We start from the raw sequence: 23,897 nt of genomic DNA, 5'->3' as shown, positions 1-23,897 counted from the left end.
TCCCTAGAGTTAGACCTGGAAAAGGAAAATGGAAACTCCTGTTTCCTTTTCTCTTTAATATTTTCTTGAGCTAACTCAAGAGCTATCAATGATTCTTTTCTTTAGGAGGGAAGACATAAAATCCTATAGCAAAACTGATTCCACATTTCTCTTGAAAAAATAAGTGATGTAAATGTGTATGTATTTGTGTCAGTGAGTGATAGGGGAAGAGAGAGGACAGGTGCAGTTCATCATTCTATTAAAGTTTCATAATACATCTTTATTTAAATCATTCATGTACCATCCAATTATATACTTTATAAATATCAGACTTATATTGTCATTTGAATTCTGGTATGTTATAATGTGTTATTGAATGTGATGTTATATATAAATGTTTATATGTTTCTGGCACTTAATAATTTCTCAATAAATGCTAGCTATTATTATGTCCTCAGGGAACATGTGCCTGCTATTTCAGTAAATAGTCAGCAGATGGCAATCTGGTTCACTTTGAATGCCTTCACACTTCATGAATCTCTTCTTGAGAATATCTAGAAAAGTAAGAAATCTTGACCACCACCTTTTGCTAGCCAAACTCTTTATTATCAAACATTAAACATCAAAATTAACATAACTAATCCTTTGCATATGCTAGCAACAAAATTTGTGACCATTGTAACTATTTCAAGTGGGCATACAAAAATACTACATTGTTCAATACTGGTCAATTCACTGTTTGATTTTTATTTAAAGTTATCTAAATCAGCGAATTTATTTGTCTCTACTTTTCCAAGTCAAGAATCTAGAAATCATACTTGGTATTTCTCTCTCTTTCTCTCTTCACAGATAGCTCTTATCACCAAATTCTATTGCATTTTTTTTCCTAAATATTTCTCAAGCCTTTTACTTCTCTTTCTGCTCTATTGCTTTTACCATAACAAACTAGTATCAACTCTCCCCCGCATTCAAAATGATTACAAATCTGATCATGCTAGGAACCTGATGAAAACCTTTCGGTTGAATGCCATTATTCTTATAATAAAGATGACAATAACAACCAAATTTTAACCAGGCCACCAAGACCCCCCATGTTTACCCCCTACTCTCTCCCAGCTCTCAGTGTCTACACACACTGGCATCTGTACCATGCCCCCTCTTGCAACCGAGGGCCTCTGACATGCTGTTTCCTCTCCCTGAATCGTCTCTCTCTCAACCACATCCAGCCCTTCCACCTCCTTAACATTTTCTAAACAATGATTATTCAAATAAAAAAGCAAATTTTACTGCTTTGCAGAAGCCTTTTCAATCTTTGCTTCAGATTCAATTTTAATTTGCTGTCATAGGGCAGTATTCCATTTCTTCATTTATTTCAATTTATAGTTTTAATTAATTTTATGCATGTTTGATTCATTGATAGTCATTCTCTCTTTATCTCTCTATAATCTATAAATTCCTTGAGAACAGAGATTATATATGATTTTACTGTCATTTAATCCCCTACTGGTGGTCGGTACCTAGAACACACAAGGCATTTGATATCTGTTGTTAAGTGAACGAATGAGAATGGAGGAAACCACTCTGTTGACTACCATTAATATGACTTAGCTCCAACAATTCCCAGTCTCTTTCTCTCTCTCTGCCCCAGATTTCCAGTTCCTGGAATATAAAATCTGGTTAGCTGTGCCTAGATCATATGCAAACCCTGGATCAACAAGCCATGGCCAGAAATTGAAGGTTAAAAATAGAGCTGTGGTCACCAAAGGCTGAAATGTTTTTCTCAGAAAAGGGGAGATTACTTTGAGCCAGCAGCTCACCTAAAAAGTATTTACTACAAACACCTACCGCACTGAATTTTTATGATGAGTAAATCAGGTGTCATACGAAATAGGTATGAATTGTGTTTTGTAAAGTGTAGAGCATGTGTTTAGTATTTTATAGAGACCTGCCTTTTTTTCACAGTCACCTTTTCAAGTATTTTATACACAAAAAAAAATCAGAAGCCTACCCTCCAATGTTTCAACATGGACTTTTTTCATTGTCCTATTCTAAGGTTATACAATCTTCTAGTTGGCAAATGATTTACAGCATACAATCTTACTAATTAATTATCTGGCATAGATTATAAAATGACATCCATTCATTATCAATCATATATTTAAAGCCAAGTATCCACCAAGCCCTAGCTTAATAATGAATCCTGAATAAGTAAGCTACACTCCCAAGGAGCTCACAACCAGAGTGGTAGAAGATATGTAAACAAGCAGGATGCCATGAAAAGTCTTATGTGAAAGCTATACACCAAATACCACAGAGGTACAAAGTGGGGAAACTGCCATAGGTATGGGCTAGCAGATTTTTGCATGGATATTTAAATGTATCCGTGAAACATTCTCCTCCATAAATAGCAACTGAATGTTTTATTCCTTTTCTGGATAAATATGGAGGCTGGTCTCCTTTTCTCTTGAAGAGTCTTACAGAAGTCTATCAAATTCATAATTGCTAGGTGACTTTTAGTCACAAAATACCCAGACTCCAATGAACATCCCCCTCCCCCCGCTTCTCTTACAAAAACCTATTTTCCTGCACTTTAATGGTGAGAGAGTTTTCCTGATAGTTTGAATCTTATAAAAATTAGAAATAAGAGGCAGATACTGACAAGCAGGAACTACACTGCCTAGGTTTCATGACTTAGAACTATCTACTCTCTCTTCAATTCCTTTATGTCTGAGACCCCACAATGAAATTAACTTTTTTCTAAGTGATTGATACTCTAATTTTCTCAGTCTAGAAGAATCAAGGCAACAAAAGAATTCAAATACCAATTAAAAGTAATTGTTAAAATCATGGGGCAAAGGGGGAATGTTAATCTCAGTATGATCTGCTTCCAAATCAGTTGATGAGGCATAAAAACATTCTATGCAACAAAAGGATTCCTAAGGTTAGACTTGTTTAAACATTCTTTTTTCCTTCACAGATTATGGGTTGTATCCAAACCTTAGAAAAGCTGTAGCTAATTACTCTGAGAAAGTACCCATAACTCCCAAGCAATACGATTCCCTTCTATCTTTTAGCAAGCTGACGTTCCCCCATATACTCTGAGTTATTTTAAGTTATTTAAGAATCAGTTGTGAATGTTAGATGGTTACTTCTGAGAGGCTAACACTGTGTATACACCATTGTCAAGACAAATCTCATTTATTTTTATTATCTGCATTTCTCCACGTTTCCCCTCATCTTATACTATTTGGTCAAATACTGCTTAGTAAGCTTTATTCCAAGCAATCAATTCATTTTAGAATAATTTTCTTTGCTTTGCTTTGTTAATCCATCACCCAAGAGTAGGAAATATAAAGTGTATTTTGCATCAAAATTTTGTTTACCATAGAAATACACTAACTTTGAACCACAAAAGAAAAATATAAAAACCTCTCATCAGGTAAAGTATGATGTTAAAACAGATTTGAAGAGCACTGAGTAAAAAATCAAGCCCCAGTAAGTGAACATGCTCACTCTCACATGATCAAAAGCATACACTGTTGCTCAGCTCTCTGATCAAATGCACACATGTTGAGAGCAAACACTCATAAATTTGCATTTGCTTCCGTTACACCATTGATCCGGGCTTCCGAAAATGCTTGCCTCAGAGACAAAGCAACTCAGCTATATACCGTATCAGCAAGAAGAAATAAATGAAGCACAATTATGCACCACTAGTAGAAGAAAATATCTGATACGATTAAAACAATGAAGTGGACTAACAAGTGTACACAGAAAGACCCAGAACAGCACACAAGACAAAGTTTAATGCTGAATGCACAAGTGACACCAATAATGGGAGCAAAGGAGATGTTCCGACAACTAAATTTGTTACCAAAATAGATACCATGACAAATAAAAAAAGAAAGAACAGGCCTTATAATGGGCTTAAGACAGAGCATAGGAAACTAATGAGTGAGCATAAAGACAAACGTGGTGACAATGGCAGGTAGTGTGACAAATGAAATGCTTAGATAAGCAAAATCCGGGAAACCAGACAGCTGAAAGACCCAAGACCAAGCCTGAGACAAATCTGTCAGCAATACAGATAGCATCACACTGTGCCAGAAGACAACGCTAAATTATAAATGTTAATGATAGATGGATTCAGCAAAGCCACAAGCAGAACAAAAGAAATGAAATGGAAAAATACCCTCGCTGCAGTGTTTGATGTAGGTCTTCATTTTAAGGAAGATATAAGAGTCATGCTCTCTCATGAAGGGGATCTTTGATTTCAGAGAGAATGGCAGCATACTATTAAATGCTTTCAACCCTTTATCACCATCACCCTTTAGTCATTAGGAAATGTTCACTTCTATACAGAATCTTGCACTCGGCAGTAAAAGAGTCTTCAGAAGGTAAGCAGAGAGAAGAAAGAAATGAAGAATAAAGGAAGAGAAGGAAGGGGGAGGATAAAAGAGGACTAAAGAAAAAATAAAAGGTGAAAGTAAAGCGGAGGAAAAAGTGGGATAATTGTTTTAAAATCAACTACTCAAATATTTACTGAGCAACTACTGTGTGACAGATACTGGCAAGATGTTAGCTATAATGTGGTGGAAAAAAATAGTCATGGTTTCTGGCCTCATGGAGTTTATAGTGTGGTCAAATTAATCAAATAATCAAATTAATCAAATAATCACATGAAGAATGATCAAGTTGAAGTGTTAACAAGTGCCATGAAGAAGATATGCGGGATACTATTAGTGCACATAACAAATTGTAGGAAGATCAGAGAAGTCTTCTCTAAAGAATTGATGATGAAGCTGAGATATAAAGATGCAAAGGTTTAGGGATATAGGTGTAGAGTCTTCCAGGCAGGGGGACTGGCACATGCATAGGCTCTTTGGCAAGGGTAACAGTGAGAGAAAAGGACCAAAAGAGGCTGCAGGAGGGTGAGGGGCTGGGACACAGAGAACTTGGGGAGTGCAGCATGCCTAATGGGTCTGGAGAATTTAGTAGGGGACTGACCATGCAAGCTTTTGCATCTTCATCTTGAGAGCAATAAAAGCCACTGAAATTTTAAAGCAGAAGAGTAGCATGATCTCCTTTACCGAGTAGCCACTACACCCACCGGTATAGGCCTGCCTCCTGTTGAAACTCATTTCCTCAGTCACCCACTCACTCCCTCTGCCATAGAAGCCTCCTTGCTTTTTACCCAGCATGCCAGACTCATTCTCAACTCAGGGCTTTTGCATCTGCCTCTCCCCCTGCCTGGAACTCTTTTTCCTAATATCCACATGCCTCACCCCTTACTACACGTCAGGTTTCTGCTCAAATGTCTTCTCATACAACCCTTTCCTAAAAACCCAAACTTATGGCCCATATTGTCGTTTCTCCTGATTATCCTCTGAGCCTGCTTCATACACAGTTTCACTATGCTTATCACTAATAGCAACTATGTTCTAATTTTGTTAACTTTATAAAATATACATGTGCGCACACACACACAAATAAAATTTGGTTCCAGGGAGGAAGGGACCTTACTGCTAACTATGCCTGGCACATGATAGTGCTCGATAAGACTGAATGACAGTAACAGATTTATAAAGAATGAATGTTGACTGTCACTGAGGTCATAAGCACACAAGAGACCTGTATTCTGGCCCAGGAATTTTATTGTCTACATCCTCTCCATGACTTCATCCAAATATAAGAGCATCAAGTTTAGAAAGAATTATCAATCAGAACCACCTATTTATCTTTCCTAATTGCATTAGAACATAATGCATGAATAGGGAACAGCAGGTATATATGATTATTCTACATCAGGCATGCCAAAGACACAATATTTGCAACTTCATATGCAGGACTAATAGGATTAATGAGATATTATGTGTGGGGGGGAAAAAAGTATTGCTGTCCTAATTGAAGAGTGCACAAACATAAAGAACAGACAATACTTACATCACCAGAGTCTAGGAGGGGAAAACCAAAAACCCAGAAGTATTGTCTCTATGTCACTGAAAACCAGCATGGAGAAGAGTTACCTCAAAGAATCAGGTCAATTAAATACCATGAACATTTATTAAGTGTGCATTCTTTCACTGAGATTTTGTTGCACATATTAATATACAAAGCACCACAGTATTAATAGATGTGGATAAAATTAAGCCATACTGCTAGGCATATTCTAGAGCACTGAGGGAGGTAGAAAAATTCTGACTCTGGTTTTGAAAAGGCAATTTCAGAGAGAAAAAAATGGAATACAAGATGTGTACTCCATTTATAGAATGCCACGGGAGCTGAAGGGAGACGGAGAAAAAAAACGAACCTTCTTCCCAAATTAAAATTAGAACCCACTGCTCCTATCGACTAAGAAATAACGAACATTCAATAAATGTGCCTACATGTTTTCTTTGGAAGGCAGATAAACCAAAACCATCTTGTACATGAGAATCTCTAAAAATGTATTTATGAAAAAAGGAAGAAGAGGGGGAAAGATTACAAGAGTAAGAATTAGTCACCTGTTAATGACCAAAATTTGTCATCAGTAAAAAAACAATTTGATCTTCTGAATTCTCTTTCATATGATGAGTTCAAAGGGGCTTTCCAGAGGTATCAAAACAGAGAATGGTCAATGTACCAGAAGCATCAGTTTCACCTGAGAGACGACTTAGAAATATAAAATCTCAGATTCCACCCAGACTTACTGAATCAGAATCTGCATTTTAATAAGCTCTCTGGGTGACTTACATGCACATCAAAGTTTAAGACACACTGGTGTTCCCCTAGAAGGTCATTCATTACATGGTTGTTTGTCTTTAATAGCTTAGAATATTTTCACACTATCTTGAGAAGAACACAGAATTCCAGAATAAGTTTTAAAAAAATACAGTATTTATGGATCAAGAGTAACAGGAAAGTTATGAATCTTACACAGCCAAAACAGTAAACTTGAGTCAAGGATGGAGCATCTATAGAACAAGGGGCTGAAAGTAAGCATGGGCTTTTCTGTACCATGTGGGTAGGGATAAAATGGGAAAGGAGGGAAGAGAGAGGAATAAAAGAGAAATAGAAAAAGATTACTTTATTATTTTCTTTATGGATGCCCCTGGGCTTTATACAAGTTACTAACAGATTTGCTTTAGGGTACCATTTTATAATAAATCAACAGTCCCCTAATTTGCCCACACATTTTAGACAGTGTGAGCAAGGCATAAATAACCCTGACTTTGGGACTCTCTGGCTTCTAGTCCTCTCTTGGCTACTAACTAGCTCAGTATTCTAGAACAAGGCATTAAGCTTTCTGTGGCTGGGTTCTCTCATTTACAGCAAAGGCTTGCACTACAAGCTCTCTACGATGGTTTCCAGCTACGGTATTACATGATTCTACTGACACTAATGTATATACCAAATCATGTTAGAAACACACATTTCTAAACAAATAATGTTCAATTGCCACTGAGGAAACTGTTCTCCTTCAAAAAGTAATGGCATCAAAGAGATGCCAGTCTGTGGAAGGGCTGCTCTTCAATAGCACAGCTCTGTATGTTTTGTAACCATCTGTTCCTCTCTTCTTTCCTTCAAAATGCTATCCTGATTACCAAAAAAGATTCCCTCAGAGTTGGTACCTGAGTAAAAGAAAGGCATAAAGGAGCTGGAGCTGAAGTAGTAGGGGAGATATTAAGTATGTATACACTGACAAACTCAACATATATACATACATATGTAAATATATATTATATACAAGGTGTAACACTTTTCTTACATTACCTTTGATATTTCATTAACTACCTAAATTTCAATCAACCTCATATCAGCTATCACTGAAAGAAATTAATGGAAACTGGTTGGGCACGGTGGTTCACACCTGTAAGCCTAGCACTCTAGGAGGCCGAGGCAGGTGGATCGTTTGAGCTCAGGAGTTCAAGACCAGCCTGAGCAAGGGTGAGACCCCATCTCTACTAAAAAAATATAAAAAATAAAAATAAATTAGCTGGACAACTAAAAATATATAGAAAAAAATAGCTGGGCATGGTGGAGCATGCCTGCAGACCCAGCTACTCGGGAGGCTGAGGCAAGAGGATCGCTTGAGCCCAGGAATTTGAGGTTGCTGTGAGCTAGGCTGATGCCAGGGCACTCTAGCCCGGGCAACAGAGTGAGACTCTGCCTCAAGAAAAAAAAAAGAAATTAATGGAAACTATCTATGTCTCTACATGCAGACAACATTTGTCTGAGATAAATTTCTCATCCAGAAATTGCACCAAAAGACTTGCAGAAGAGGTTTGGTCCATGAATGGAGTGGAGGGTTATCACTGTATAGTACATAGCATCCTGTGAGAAGTCTCCCAAATCCTGGGGAGGCAGTCCTGTCAAAAACTAAATCTCGTTTATCATGGCATGATGGAGACCTCAAACTATTAGATGTGTAGGGTCAATTATAGAAAGCTTTTTTTTTTTTTTTTGAATAAAAGTGAAGGTGTTTTTTTAAAAAATACTCTGAAGAAGTTTGGGGTTTTTTTAATTAATGTCATCATTTATGGGAAAAAGATCACCAACAATTATCTAAATGATTGTCAACACTGGTGCCATTGGAGAAGATAATGGTGCCCATATTGTACCCAAATTTGTTGAATTGTGATCCATTTTTAACAAATAATAGCTCTGGTTATACTTGCAGTAGATACAAAGATTAATCAGACACAGTTAAAGACAAAGTCTCAGCCCTTCTGCAATTACCTGCCCATGCTGGAAGGAGTGAATGGAGCAAAGGTATATCCACATGATAGCCCACAAGAATTCTCGCTTGAGAAATAGTTTCCATTTCTCTCCATGCAGTATTTCCATCCTAGAGTCTAAAAGTTCCCAACTGTGGCTTCTGAAACTCTCTCTAGTCCTGCCACTTGACAGTCTGGAGAGAACTTGCTTGAGCTAGTTTTCCACTGCATGCTTTACACATTGCCATTATTTCATCACTGTGTTTATGAAAATAGCCACTGACGATTCTCCTTTTATTGATTTATCATTGGCAGTAGTATCAAACTCCTGATCCACATATTTGCATTTGGTGAATCAACTATGTTATTTCATAAGCTATGCTCTCCTTTTCTTTGCTGCTCAGCTCATAGTTCCAATAGCGAACAGCTGGGTAGTAGCAGGACCTGCTGATCTGAGCGCAAGTCTGGATGTCAGTAACTTTGAGTTCAAATCCCAACTCTACCACACGTTTGTTCTGAAGATATGAGGCTGTCCCATAAAAGCACTCACTATGGCATTCAAATAAGCCCAGAAGCTTCTGTGCTGATGTGCTAACACAAAGAAATCTTTCTTGCAGCTGTGCTTATGGCATTTTTCAATAGTCTTCTGATGGAGGTTTGGTCTGCCACAAAAAGCATAGTAAACGGCAAAGATCAAGTAGCCCAGGCTGCTGTTCAGTGAGAACGACTTTGACTGCTCAGAGTGCGATGGGCAGCAAAGGGAAGATTTCAAGGTCAATTTCCTCACCTTTCAAACCTGTGATTTCATATTAGAAGATCAAGCTGTCAGCTTTCCTGTGTCAACAACTCTCTCTGGGAAGGTTAATGTCACTTCTAAGCTTAATAATGGCCCCAAAGTTAGGAATGTACTGTAAACATCCTGAATGTGATGAATAAGTCAAAATAAACAAGGATGATAAATGCAAACTGTGCCTGAAATTCTTTAAACCTAATACTGGTTAAAAAAGAAGAGAAAAACATAAGCTAACACCGTCTCCATGGAGGGTCAAGTTTGTGTATAAAAAGGACTGCATCCTCATGCTACAAAATTGAATGTACCATCTTTATGCTATGAAACTGAAAATTTCCAGTCTAGAATTTAGCAACATATAACCTCACACACATCAGCAGAAAATTACTGATTTAAGTACCTAATGAAATTTATAAAATTAATATGCAACATTTTCTTCTGTAAATGAGTATAGTATCATCTCCTTTGCTTATGTCACAAGATCATGGTGGATTTAAATATGATTTTTATATTAAAGATATAAAGTGAATTGTAAATCACTATAGTCAGCAGATTTGGCTACTGGTTCTGAAAATTTGTTAAAACATGTTTGTTCAGTTATTTCAAGTTACCATGAATTTTGTTTTTCTCTAGTGCAGTAGTTGGTCCCCAACCTCACTGCCATTAAAACCACCTAAAAAACTTGTTAAAATCTTCAATTCTTTGTTCTATTACTATGATCTGAATGTTTGTGTCTCCCCAAAATTCATAATCACCAATGTGATGGTATTACAGGATGAGGCCATTAGAAGATAACTGGGTCATGAGGGCAAAACCTTCATGAATGTGATTAGTGCTCTTATATTATAAAAGAGGCCCCAGAGAGCTGCCTTGCCAGTTCCACCATGTGAGGACACAGCAAGAAGGCACCACCTATGAATCAGGAAGTGGGCCCTCATCAGATATCAAATCTTCTGGCACCTTGATCTTAGACTTCCCAGCCTCCAGAACTGTCAGAAATAAATTTCTGTGGTTTATAAGCTTCCTAGTCACTGGTATTCTGTTATAGCAGCACAAACAGACTAAGACACTCATCCTAGATCAATATTTAGAGGTGGGACTTAGAAATTACTATTTTCAAAGGGTATTTATAATGAGCAGTTAGGATAGAGAACTACTGATGGAGTGCAAATCTATTTACACAATAAAATGGAAAGCCAACAACTAGAAAATAAAACCTAGGGATGCTCCAGGCTGTGAAGCAAACATCCTCCTAAAGTTTACATGTCTTCCTGTATATAGTTTTCCACTAAACTTCTAATTACTATCTCACATAAGACCAAAAGATTAGTGAAGAAAAAAACTTCCACAATTTGGTTAATTGGAAAAGTCAATATAAATTAGTGAAAATTCAACATGTTAAAATACTTTAAAAAGAATTATAAAAAATGTAAAATGTGTTTTTATCAAAACAAAGGCTTATAAGTTTAACCAATTTATTTTTCATTCACTGAGTAAGATACATGTTGAGGTCCTTGAGTGATTTCTTTCAACAGATAGATTTTTTTTTTAAATATATATAATTAGCAAGTGGCTGTAGCAGTATATCATCAGTATTTCACAGGCATAGAAGATGTTAATATATTTTTGTTAATAATTAGATGACTATGACCTTATAATAAGGAACAAATATAATACTTGTGGAAGCCCCTACTTTTCCTAATTATTCCCAGTTACAGTTTCTGATACTTTCTTCTATCTGTAGACTCAGCCACACACTTCCATTTCTTATTCTAGCTCACTTTCTCTCTCTCTCTTCCCACCTCCCATTTCTTTCACACCTATACACAAATACAGTCTTTCAAGAGGTAGATGTGTCATCAGCTTGATTTCCTAACCAACAGACCCTAACATTAGTTTTATTTTCTGTGTGTATGATATCCTTTGGGCTGAGGATGAGGAACTGATATTTTAATCATCATTGGGACTCTGTATTTTCCACATTGTTCTACATCATATAACTAAACTCAGAGATGGAATGAGGGACTAGCCAGTCAGGGACAATAAAATATCACTAGGATCATAATTATTACTGGAAATTTAATGAAAAACTGACTAATAACTCTTCTCAAGAAGAATACTATCTGCCATCAGCAGGAATACGTCACCTCAGAAGGAATCAATAATAGTATCATCAAGGAAGCCAAACTGCCTTCCAAAGAGTAAGAGTCTGGCTGACTACAGGACTATTGAGGCAATAAGTTTGGGTCTACGGTTGACTTACTCAGAACCATATTCAGAAGACTTGACACAGCCATCATAGTTCTCAGTCTCTATCTTCCCTGCCTGCTCCTTGCTTTTTCTTTAGACCAGTGGTTCTCAAAGATACTCAGACTTGCAGCATCAGTGTCTCCTGAGACTTGTCACAGACATACTGAATCAAGAACTCCAAGATGGAATCCAGAAAACTGTGTTTTAACAAGTCTTCCCAGTGATGCTGATGAATTCTCAAACTTCAAAACCACTGCTTTAAGTGTTTAATAAAAATTTAAAGAGCTATAAACAAAATTAATGGGTGTTAAATTATTAGTCTTCCCATGACACCATCCTAAAGATAGTATTCCCTCCCTGACTAATGTTCTTCACAATATCCCTGTGTAGATTTCTAGTCCCTCGTTAGGAATGGAATCCTAGTGGCTCAGGGTCTGTCATTATCTGCCCATTACCATCCCATTTGCATAAATGTGGACCCTAGACATTTGTTCATTCAATCACCAACTGGGACAGTCATGAATGTACTAACTGCCTCTAATAATGTGACCATTTCTTCTTTTTCCCCTTTCCATCTCATGACTACTTGAGCTGCCTCCTACAATGCATATTATCCCAGTTTGTCTGCCTTACATAATAATGATTTCTTTAACCATGACTTAATGAATGAAATCCTTGAGTTTTGCATAGCAAAGTACCTTGTGACAGCCTGTAGCTGAATGAGTTTGTTATCCACAGTATCAAATCTCCTTCCCTGCCCTTCTACACACTACTCAACAACCAGGGTTGTGCTAAAATAGTTTAAAACCCAGTCTCTAAAAAAAAAAGAATACATGTTTGCCAATTTCTGAGCTATAAATACTCTCGCTATGGTGGATTTTAGGCTACCAATGTGATATTTCTCAACATAGAGTTACAAACAAAAGTACGTAATCAGTTCTGAAGAACCTGTGTGATCCAGCTGCATCCCACCACTGCCAGAATCTCATAGTAATCTAAATCATCCTTATGCCTAATTCTACCCAATTTACAAATATAGAACTCTTAAAATGAAGTATAAAACCATAGAAAATATGAAATAATAAACATACAAAACCATGGGTTAGTATAGTCAATATATACAATCCATTCTTTCAACAAACATCTATTATCAGGTACTATTAACAGCACTATGAATAGAGCAATGAACAAAACAAACAAAAAGTCATATCCTCATAGTGCTTCCATTATAAAAGGCAAATAATAGGCACAATAGGTCAGAAAAATATGTATGTTACATGGTGATTAGTACTATGGAGAAAAATTAAGGGAGATAAGATATGTAGGTTCTTAATTTTAAATAGCATGGCCAGAGATAATCTCACTGAGAAGCAGGCATTTGTGCAAAAGCCTGAAAGAAATGAGGGAAGCATTGTCCATGGGGAGGGAATTGCAAGTAAAAGGTCCTGAAGCAAGAAGCTACTTGGTGTGTTCAAGGGACAGTAAGGAGGCAGATGTGTCCTTAGTGGAATAAACAGGAGATGACATGAGAGAATGGTGAGAAGAACAGATCATGTAGGGCCTTATAGCCTTTTTATGGTGAGATGGGTGCCATTAGCGGGTTTTAAGTAGATGGATGATATGATCTGACATATATTTTAACAGCATAACTCTTGCTCATTTGTAGAGAATAAATTGCATGGAAACAGGGAATCCATGTACGAAGGCATTTCAGCAATCCAGGGAAGAGATGGTGGTAAACTGAGGCAGAATGTTAACAGTGGACATCAAGAGAAATGGTCAGATTCTGAACATGTTTTGAAAATAGAGAAAACAGATTTGCTAATGAGTTAAATGTGGGTATAAAAGAAAGGATGGAATTAATAATGACTCCAAGGTCTTTGGTTTCAGCAACTGGAGGAATCCAGGTGGCTTTAGATGAGATGGGAAAACTTCAAGAGGGGCAAACTAAAGAATTCAGTTTTGGACATATTATATTTAAAATGACTATTAGATATCCAACAGAAGATATAATTTAAGTAGTACTATATAGGAGTTTGGAGTTAAGGGGAGAATTTCAGGCAAGAACTGTACATTTGTGAATAGTCGGTATATAGATGGTATTGAAAGCCATGAGACTGGATTAGATCACCAACAGTTAGTTCAGGTATAGAATGGAAGTCCAAAGACTGAGCCTTAGGAAAAAAACAGTAAAGATGATGAAGACAGGAACCAGAGAAGGAGGAACTCTTGGTTCATATCTTTCTGTGACTATAACTTGACATAGAGTCAGTCAAGTAATAACCATTCAACAACTACTACATGCCAGGCACTATTCCATGTAAAGTGTGAAAGTCTTGTACTACTAAACTGCATTCATAATGAAGATAACATTTGATAAGGAAATCCTACCTTTGCTAAGGAGGGATAATTATATTTAAATTACCCATTTCCAAATAAATAATTATTAAAGAAAATTCAATATTCTCATTGCAATGTGTAAAAAGAATAACAAAAAGAAAAATTTGATATTAATTTAAACCATTACCCTCAAATTCCAACTCCTCCATGAAATAAGTCTTGAATGGAATTCTTCAAAATTTATCTCACATTTGATCTACTATTTCATAAATTCTCTCATGTTCCTCTCAACTCTATGTTAACGTTCCTTCTTCTTAACTTTCCACCATTGTAAAGGTGGTGGTCTACTCTTAAGCATGCAATGTAATTCAACTTGTAAGAGTCATGTACAAACCTTCCTAATTCTCTGTATTTCATTCATTCATTCATTCATATACTCACCATTTACTCCATCAACAAATAAGCTTGTGTTAGGTACTGTCCTCAGGACCCAATGATCTTTACATTTCATATATATCTCTAACCTGACAGGCAGCCTTGCAAATTTTAGGATACCAATAAATATCAACAAATTTAAAGAATAAATTTCTGAACAATTATTATTTAAAATGTCTTCCTTGTCTTCTTTCTCAAGCTCAATATCACCGCAACCTCAAACCCCTGGGCTTAAGCAATTCTCTTGCCTCAATCTCCCGAGTAGCTGGGACAACAGGGTTGCCACTGTGTCTGGCTAATTTTTCTCTTTTTATTAGAGATAGGGTCTTGCTCTTGCTCAGGCTGGTGTCAAACCCCTGACCTCAAGTGATCCTCCCACCTTGGCCTCACATAGTGCTAGAATTACAGGCATGAGCCACCACACTGGCCATGTTCAAATTTCTCTACTGGTTTGTTTAGGAGAAGTAGTGGTGGGTCTCAAAGCGGTACATACAAATGCAGTCTCAGCAATACAATCAGAATTCAGCCCTTGTGTAAGTTTTATCCTCTTGCTTCTGTCATTAAAAATCAGAGTTGAACATGTTATCCAGGTTGCAATTTCAAAAGCAGAAGTTCATTCCCAATTGACTGATTCATTTCTAAGACTAACTCATTAAATCTGTATCTACCTTTTCCTTTTTTTCTTTTTTATCCTTTTAATATGAACTAAAGCTTAACTATTCTACAACAAAAGAAGCAAACATCTACTCTTGTATATATGATCAAAACATCACATTCTAAGCCAAACATTTTTAAACTTTTTCATGATCCTCCCTCTCTCTTTTTCCAAGGAAAGGTAATTAAAAAAAAAAATTGTCAAGAATTCACTCTATAGTCCCAAGTTCCAATATTAGAACTCAGTATTCGGTTTACAGGTAGAATTATATTTGTGCAAAAATATCCTGTCACATGGGAAATAAAATGATGTAAGTGAATATGGCATATTATCTTTGCACTGGATATTACAAATGATATAATGACATCATGCTAGATCTTTAAATTTCTTCATTTAAATTATTGGTTATTTTTCCTATAAAATATAAACTCTTCATGTTTGGATTTGGAACCCATGAATACATACCCATAAAGCAATAAATCTACACTGAAATTTTGGGGCAAAAGAGATATGCATTTTCTTTTCTGTTGGCAGAATGGTCTAAGTAAAATTATATTCTGTTGACAAATATGTGATAAGCATATTTCTTCTAAGGAATAAGAGATTAAAACTTTATCAAAGATATATTTCATCCATGAAAGATTATGTGAAATTCTATCTTTATGCATAACCTACAGACAATGAAAGAAAAGCACTTGAAAGTATTTGAAATTACCATGCCCTTTAGAAATTTTGCAAAAATCTACTTGGCTACTTAATGCCAAAAGAATCAAAAATTGAAATAAACAGGAAATTTTCATCCTTTGTGTTCTTTATATAATTCAATATATACCTAATCAAAATATATATGTACTTTTTTATTTTTTGAGACAGTTTCACTCTGTTGCCTGGACTAGAGTGCAATGGTGTCATCTTAGCTCACTGCAACCTCAAACTCCTAGGCTCAAGCAATCCTCCAGCCTCAGTCTCGCAGAGTGCTAGGATTACAGGTGTGAATCACTGTGCCTGGCCCAAAATAAATATTTTAAGTGGAGTAAATCACTTATGAGCATTGTCTATTAGAGGCATATTTATAAATAAATTGGACTATAAATAGAAAGTTCCACATTCCAAAACTTTTATAAATTTCTGAGAATTACAAATAATGATATATACAACTATTTCATTAACAGATTTAACTCCATTGTAGACTGAAAACATATGGAATATATAACTTTGCTTTAAATTTTTTAGTCTTTATCAAATATGTATGCAGAAAAGCACATAAAACACAGTTATATGGTTTATAATTACTAATATAATTGCTAACAATTACAAATTTAACTCCTGTGTAACCATCATGCAGGACAAGGAAAGGACTTTGCTAACCTCTAACAAGTGGAGAATTGTCGAGTCATGGAAGAAGGATAGGAAAATGTGAGAAAGGGAACTGGAAGGTACTGCTTTGGGCATTGCTGTTGCATTACCTAACTGAGTCACAAAGTCTCAAAACAAAGTTTCAAATTGACCTAATCAAAACAGGATGGAGGCAGGACAAGTTCCAACCAATTAAAACCAAGATGGTGGAGGAATACAAGGTGTCACCCTGATTCCAAGAAAACATCACCTCTTTCATGAACATTCCTCCTCTTCTTAATTAAGTTTAAATAGAAAGGCAACAGGAATCAGGGGGCCAATTCTCTTTGGCAGGGAGAGCTAAACTGTACTCTGTCTGTGGAGTAGATTTTCTATAGTTTCTGAATAAATTGTGCTGTTACTTCATATGGTTGGCTCTTTCCTGATTTCGTTCTTACACAAAGGCAAGGACCCACTTGGACCTTAAACAGTTCCCAGCATTGGGAGTCACTTTCCTGTTTCAAATAGAAGGAAAGAAGATAGGAAAGAGGAAGGGAGGAAGGGAGGGAATTTAAACACTACTAGTTAACCAAAATCAACTATTTTTTAATACTAAAGTATAAAAGGAAATTGTAAAATTAACCCATTTAAAATAAAAACATAACTATCTGAGCAAAATATTAGTACACAAATAAAATTATAAGTTAAATATTTAGAACCAAAAATTTCCTGGTAATAATATAAATCAATCTCTTAGATTGATATTATAATTGTTTTATAACATCTAATGGAAGAATGTTACTACAGTTCAATGTAATAGGAGACAAATGCAAGTATTTATAAGGTTTACTCAATGTACTAAAATATGAGGAAAAATCTCAGACAATTTAAAAATTATATTGTCAATACGTTACCAATAATATTAAAATGAGGATTCCCCATCAGCAAAACTTATCTTAATTAGTCTAAAATCTCATATAATTAGTCTAAAATTCCAAATACCTTTTTTGTAAGCATGCAGAGTTATAATAAGTAAAATAAAAGACATATGGGTATATTGTGCTGGTTTGAGAATTAGGATACAAGATTCCGTTTCAAGTCTTGCCCTGAACTTGTCATTGTACTTTTGGTAAATCACTTAACCTCACCTGACTCAATTTCTTCCCCTTAATATGAAGACATGTGTTTATTTACTAATGTCATCATATATTCATAAAGCAAATATTTACTGAAAACCTACTAAGTGCCTAGCATTATTTTAGATACCAGAAATGCAACAGTAAACATGTATCTTACCTTCTTGTTAATAGGCAGAGGGATGGGAATAGAAAATAAATAAGTAAACAAATAAGAAAGTGAGAGGTGCTATGAAACGAATCAACCTGGTAATCCAATTTCTAAGTAACTAAAACTTTTCCCTTTAAGGTTTCAAAGTTTTACACTAGGGTAGGAAGGGTTACATTTGTTTCTGACCATATTGACATTCATCTAAGTGGACGCTCACCCATTCCCAGAGTAACGTGACATCTCACACAAGACATTTCACTCACTTACTAAAGATCTACATAATCTCCATTGCACTGGGAAAACAACTCTTCATAAACAAAAAGAAGTGAGGGGCTAAACTTTTGTTATTTGTTTAGAAGACTGTATATTGCCTGAGTTTTCCAGAGTGAAAAGCTCACTCTCATGGAACATGAACACAAAAGGTGATCAGATTCAAGAGGGAATGCTTTTAGGCGCTCTTGCATCTATGCTCATAAAGACTAACTTTAGATTGACTTTAGAAAATTCAACTTTCCCTTCTTCTCTTAAGTATTCTCCTTCAAACTTTGTGTCAGGGTATTTATTAATAATTCTCAAAGTATCATTTCCAGAAATTAGGGGTATATGTTGAACATTTTTTTGTAGAAGCCAGCTAGTTTTCAGATGGACCAATCTACTTTCAATAGCTAAACAGGCATAGATAGTCTACACACAAAAAAACAATTTAGAGGAATTCAGAGCAATAAATGGAGAAAAGCATGTGAGTAAGGCAATGTCACTTAATCTCAGAAAAATAAGCAAACATATAAACAGACTTCCACTACCACAACCATGACAAAACTGGTCCAGAACTCACTCTTTAACCAAAAAGATCCTATTTGTTTTTTTAATATCAATTTAAGGCAATACTCAGCAGAGTGGGGGAAAGAGGTACAAACTTCACATTCTGACATACTAACATACATATTGTGTGATTTTGAGGGACTCTGCTCACCTTTCTTCATTTCATTTTTCTCCTGTACAAAAAATATAATCCCTATCTCAAAGGTAGAAAAATTAATTCAGTGATATAAGCCAGGGAAGGGCACAGCTCCACATAAACTAGATTCAATAATTAGACCCATGAGTACAGAGAGAGGGAACCACAGAGTTGAATAGACCACCAGACAGCTAGTCTCATAGAAGTCAATAATATCTTTGTCAAACTGAAGGACTAGATCAGTGTTTCCCAGAGTTTGCCCTTTGGAACTGAATCTCCAAAGAGGATAACTCTTAGCATGCAAAGAAAGAAAGAAATTCCATAGTCAAGTGAATTTTGGAAACACTGTACGTCTGTTAGAATGATCCAAACACACATTCATATATTAAAGCCCCAGTTAAAAGATTTCTAACTTTTTTGACCCACCTTTCCTAAACTTCTTTGACCTAGAACTCTTTTTGTCAGAAATTGTCTAAATAAAATAGTGTGTCTGGCCTAATTTAAGTCAGTATTAACAATGTATCTTTTATTTCCCCAAACCTGTAAAATATTATCTTTCTTATCTTTGCTTTTAACGTATGGAATCCACAGTTTATTTAGCTTAAAATAAATCTTGAGTTGGTTTTTCTCCCCCTATCAATAGGGTTTTTCTCCCCCTATCAATAAAAGTTTCACTTTTACATTTTTATCACTCCCTATTCAAATCTTTTGAGAAGTGCTTTCATTTACCTTCTTGCCTTTTCAATTTCTTGCCTTTTTACCCAGACTTCATATGTGAAATACCTTCTCAAAGACTTTTGAAGCATTCTATTGTATAACACCAGGGTATTTAGAAGAACTATTTCCTTCTTTCTACGAGTTTATTTTGCTTTGCTAACACTATCTGACAGAACTTTACCTTTGCATTTGATGAGGCCTCTTTCAAGGTGTGTTGACATGTCAGTTGATGGTCTAGCAACTCTATTAAAGATTTGTAGCTGTTAAAGTGCTGCTTTTCTAAAAATGTATACAGCACTTGAAAAATCAATCCAGAGAGTTCTATAGTTCAACTCTCACATCAGTGCTCTAATATCAGTTTCACTGTCAAAAATGAAGTAATTGGAAACTTGGTTGACCAGAATACAGCATTCTCCCAACAAGACTGGGATACCAAGGTGTTACACCTCACTCTCTAAAGCTGTAAATTTTCTGCTCTGCCCAGACCTGGAGCTCTCAACCATTTTATACTTACACCCTCTTTTGTTATTTGAAATTACAAGAGAGTTAGGTGATACAGCTAAAAGCAAATTTAAATAATCATAAAGTTAAATGTGCATATTTTCAACACTTTCTCATGCTTTTCCTGGAAATTCTGATAAACCTCCTGGAACCATGTAGCAGCGATGGAGCTATGAAAAAGAGTGTTATAATACTTAATAATTTTCTTACATCATTTATAATAGTAGCCTTTAATTGCTGTTAATACCTTTTTTTCCTGGTCTTCCCTCCTGCAATTCCTCTTCATATTTATCATTCATTCATTCCTTGGAGTTCTAAATGCCATGATTTATGTTCTTGAATACATCATAACTTCAGAGAGTGTAAATGAAATACCAAAATGAAAGCAAGCACTTTGTATATTTGCTAATTACTATTCCATCTAGATCAATTATCCTTTCCTGAACTGATAGTACAAAACAATGGATATTAAAAGATGCCTTCTATAAGAGTGTTCTGTGGTCAAATGATCTGGGTATAGTCAAAAGGGTTCAGAAACATTGGGTTAACAGTCAACATACTTTCTTATCCTAGGACCTCTGAGATTACTAAATATGCTAATGTTAATTATGATTCTTTAAGAGGAACATAAAAAATATGCTTTCCAAATTTTTCACCATGGAACTCTTTTTCTTTATCATATGCGTTAACATATCCCAGAAGACAGTCCAGTGCAAAAGTGACCTGAGCCAAGAACAATGCCTTCAAGGAACTTGGGCCTCCATAGTGATTATTCCAGGTATAATGAAAGTAAATAGCAGAATACCATAGGAATTTATATTTACTTAAAGAGAAAGGAGATAAAATAACAACAGTGAGATTATTTCCCCAACAGGCTCAAAATATGCTAAAATGAGTCATCAAATTTTTCATTTTTCATTTTCAAACTTTGAAAGGGTAAGGCATGTAAAGCAAATTTGAAGTTTCCCAGATTAAATTAAATTTAGAATGATATAGTACTGATAAAAGACAAAATACAAAAAGTATTTGATTATAATTTTTTAAATAAAACATATCCTTCAAGATATAAAATTTTGTCTTGAAATTGTTCCAGTTACTATTCTTGTGTAAAAAAAAAATCACCCCAAAACTTAGAAGCACAAAATAAACATTTTTATTATGCTTATAGAGACTAGGTCAGGAATTCAGACAAAGCACAGCTTATTTCTGTTCCTTGATGTTTAGGGGGAGACTCAAATAGCTAAGAGTTAGAACAGCTGGGGCTGGGACCCGCTTTCCAAGATGGTTCTTCACAACTGGGCTTAGGTAGGATGGTTAACCAAGCACATCTACACTTGGCCTTGCCATCCTGGGGGCCTACAGATAGTCAGACTTCCTACCTCACAGTTTGGTGTTTCAACAAACAAATCATAAAACCAATGGCCTTTATGATCTGGTCTCAGAAGTCTTAAGGTTTTGTTTCTGCCATATTTGTTTGGCTTGAGCAGTCACAAGTTCAAGGGGATTGGACATAGATCCCGTAATCTAATGGGAGAATTTTCAAAAATCTTATTTAAACCACAGAGGAATATTTTACAATTTCCTAACATTTTCTTCACCAAAAAAACCCCACTAGATTTCATTGCTCAGATTCTTCTAAGATGAAGTAAAGTGGCCTTAAAGTAAATTGGGATAATTTTGGCAAAGTTGTAGCTGGGATAATTTTGGTCAACTCAGAATATAAACTCTTAGAGAAAAATGACAGAGCTTGAGAGTTGGAACTTGACAGAAAATTCAGTGTGTTGGTCAGGAGATAATCTTCATTTTTGTAGAAAAAAGAAAAAGATACCATAGGAAACATGAGAGTTGATTACAAAATTGAGAAGACATCTTATAATTAGGGTGAGATCTTATCCAAATTTCTTCTATTATTGACATTAATCAGACTGGTTGCTATAATCTATTAGTACAAAGCACACATTATACCAAATTATATGTTCACATCTGGATATAACAAATTAATCTTTCATGAGATACAAATGGATCAACTCTTCAAGGAGATATATATTATTTGTGCTCTCATTCTGTACTAGTCTATTCATCTAGTCATGCATTCTTTCCACAAACAGGTACTGAGCACTTCCTATATGCCTGTACTGCATGCACTGTTTGCTGAAACACATGGATAAAATGGTATTGTTAGTTTCTGCCCTCAGACAATTCATTCTAGAGGAACATTCATATATTCACTTGTTCAACTTCTTTTTCTAGGCAATTCTTACCACAGTAGAAGCTCAAAGTCTAGATCTGTTAATAAAATATATGAGTTCTGGCCGGGCGCGGTGGCTCACGCCTGTAATCCTAGCACTTTGGGAGGCCGAGGCAGGCGGATTGCTCAAGGTCAGGAGTTCGAAACCAGCCTGAGTGAGATGCCGTCTCTACCAAAAATAGAAAGAATGAATTAATTAACCAACTAAAAATATATATACAAAAAATTAGCCGGGCATGGTGGCTCATGCCTGTAGTCCCAGCTACTCGGGAGGCTGAGGCAGTAGGATCGCTGAGCCCAGGAGATTGAGGTTGCTGTGAGCCAGGCTGACCCCACGGCACTCACTCTAGCCTGGGCAACAAAGCGAGACTCTGTCTCAAAAAAAAAAAAAAAAAAAAAAAAAAAAAAAAAAAAAATATATATATATATATATATATATATATATATATATATGAGTTCTATGATAGAAAACAACCAAAGAAAAGTCCCAAAGCAGTGCACTGAGACACAAAATTAGTGGTATAGATAGTAAACAATTTAAGTTGAGAATAGGGAGGGATCCCTATGGAAATGAGTAAACTAAGAGGATTTCATAGAGGTACTTGAGAGATTTTTCTCTCAAAAAAAATAATTCACTAATGACCAAATATTGAGCTTTATTTGTAACAATTATGTATTTTTTAAAGTATATTACAATGAAGAACTATGCCACAACATAGGAAATATTATAAGTCTTTAATTTATCTAACCCAAATTGTATTTAGCTCCCAGTCTCCACTGGCCAAGTTTCGTGACAATAACATCAACAATTTTTTTTGTTTCACTGCTACATTCTATTCCCCTGCCTCCCATTTCTTTCTTTCTCTCTCTCTCTCTCTCTCTACCCCCCCAATACACACCCTATTTCTCTCTCTCCCTCTATTTCTCTTTTTTCTCCCTTTCTCTCTCTTCTCTCTCCCCCTCCCTTTTCTCCCACCCCATTTTTCTCACTAATTCATTTTATATTGTACCAGAACATCAGAATCTATAACATCTGGAAAAAACAGGCTTAAGTTCTCAGCCAGCAGTCACTCGTGACCACTGGTAAGAGTACTCATTGTCAACATGATTTATTCAGAGTGGCCGATGCCACTGCTGGCTGCATTCCATGTTTTCAAAATTGTCCCCATAGACTTTCTCCTGGCCTGTACATGTTGGGACTTACTACCCAATTTCCTGGGACAATGCCACACTAAAAGGCTGGTGTGAACTTTTCTCTGGGGTAAGGGAAACAAAACACAAAAACAACGAAGACTGGCTGAACTTTCTGTCCAGAAAATGTCTAAAATTATTTTTTCACTCTGTTGGTGGTAAATCTATTCCAGTAAAAAGCCTAAAGACAAGGTAATAAAATTATTAATTTATTTTCCTGCCACACGTGCTAACTGCACTTTTTCTTTTATTTAAAGGTTACCAACTTCCAGAAAAGAAATACCTTATTAAAAGTGGAGATTAAAGCACATGAATCTTGAATATCTATTAGTAGCACAAATATGAGAAAAAATATGTAAATGGCGTTGGTAATAAGAAAATAAAAAGTCATTTCTGTTTAGTTATACATCTAACATACCTAATATCAATCATCTTATTCTAACTGTGCTATCATTTTTAAACTATTTGGTATTCGCTATAATTTATCTAATCATAATAAATTCATTTGACATTTG

This window comes from Microcebus murinus, chromosome 12, assembly GCF_040939455.1.
Source record: "Microcebus murinus isolate Inina chromosome 12, M.murinus_Inina_mat1.0, whole genome shotgun sequence".
Classification (NCBI taxonomy): Eukaryota; Metazoa; Chordata; class Mammalia; order Primates; family Cheirogaleidae; genus Microcebus; species Microcebus murinus.
This window is presented reverse-complemented; position numbering follows the sequence as displayed.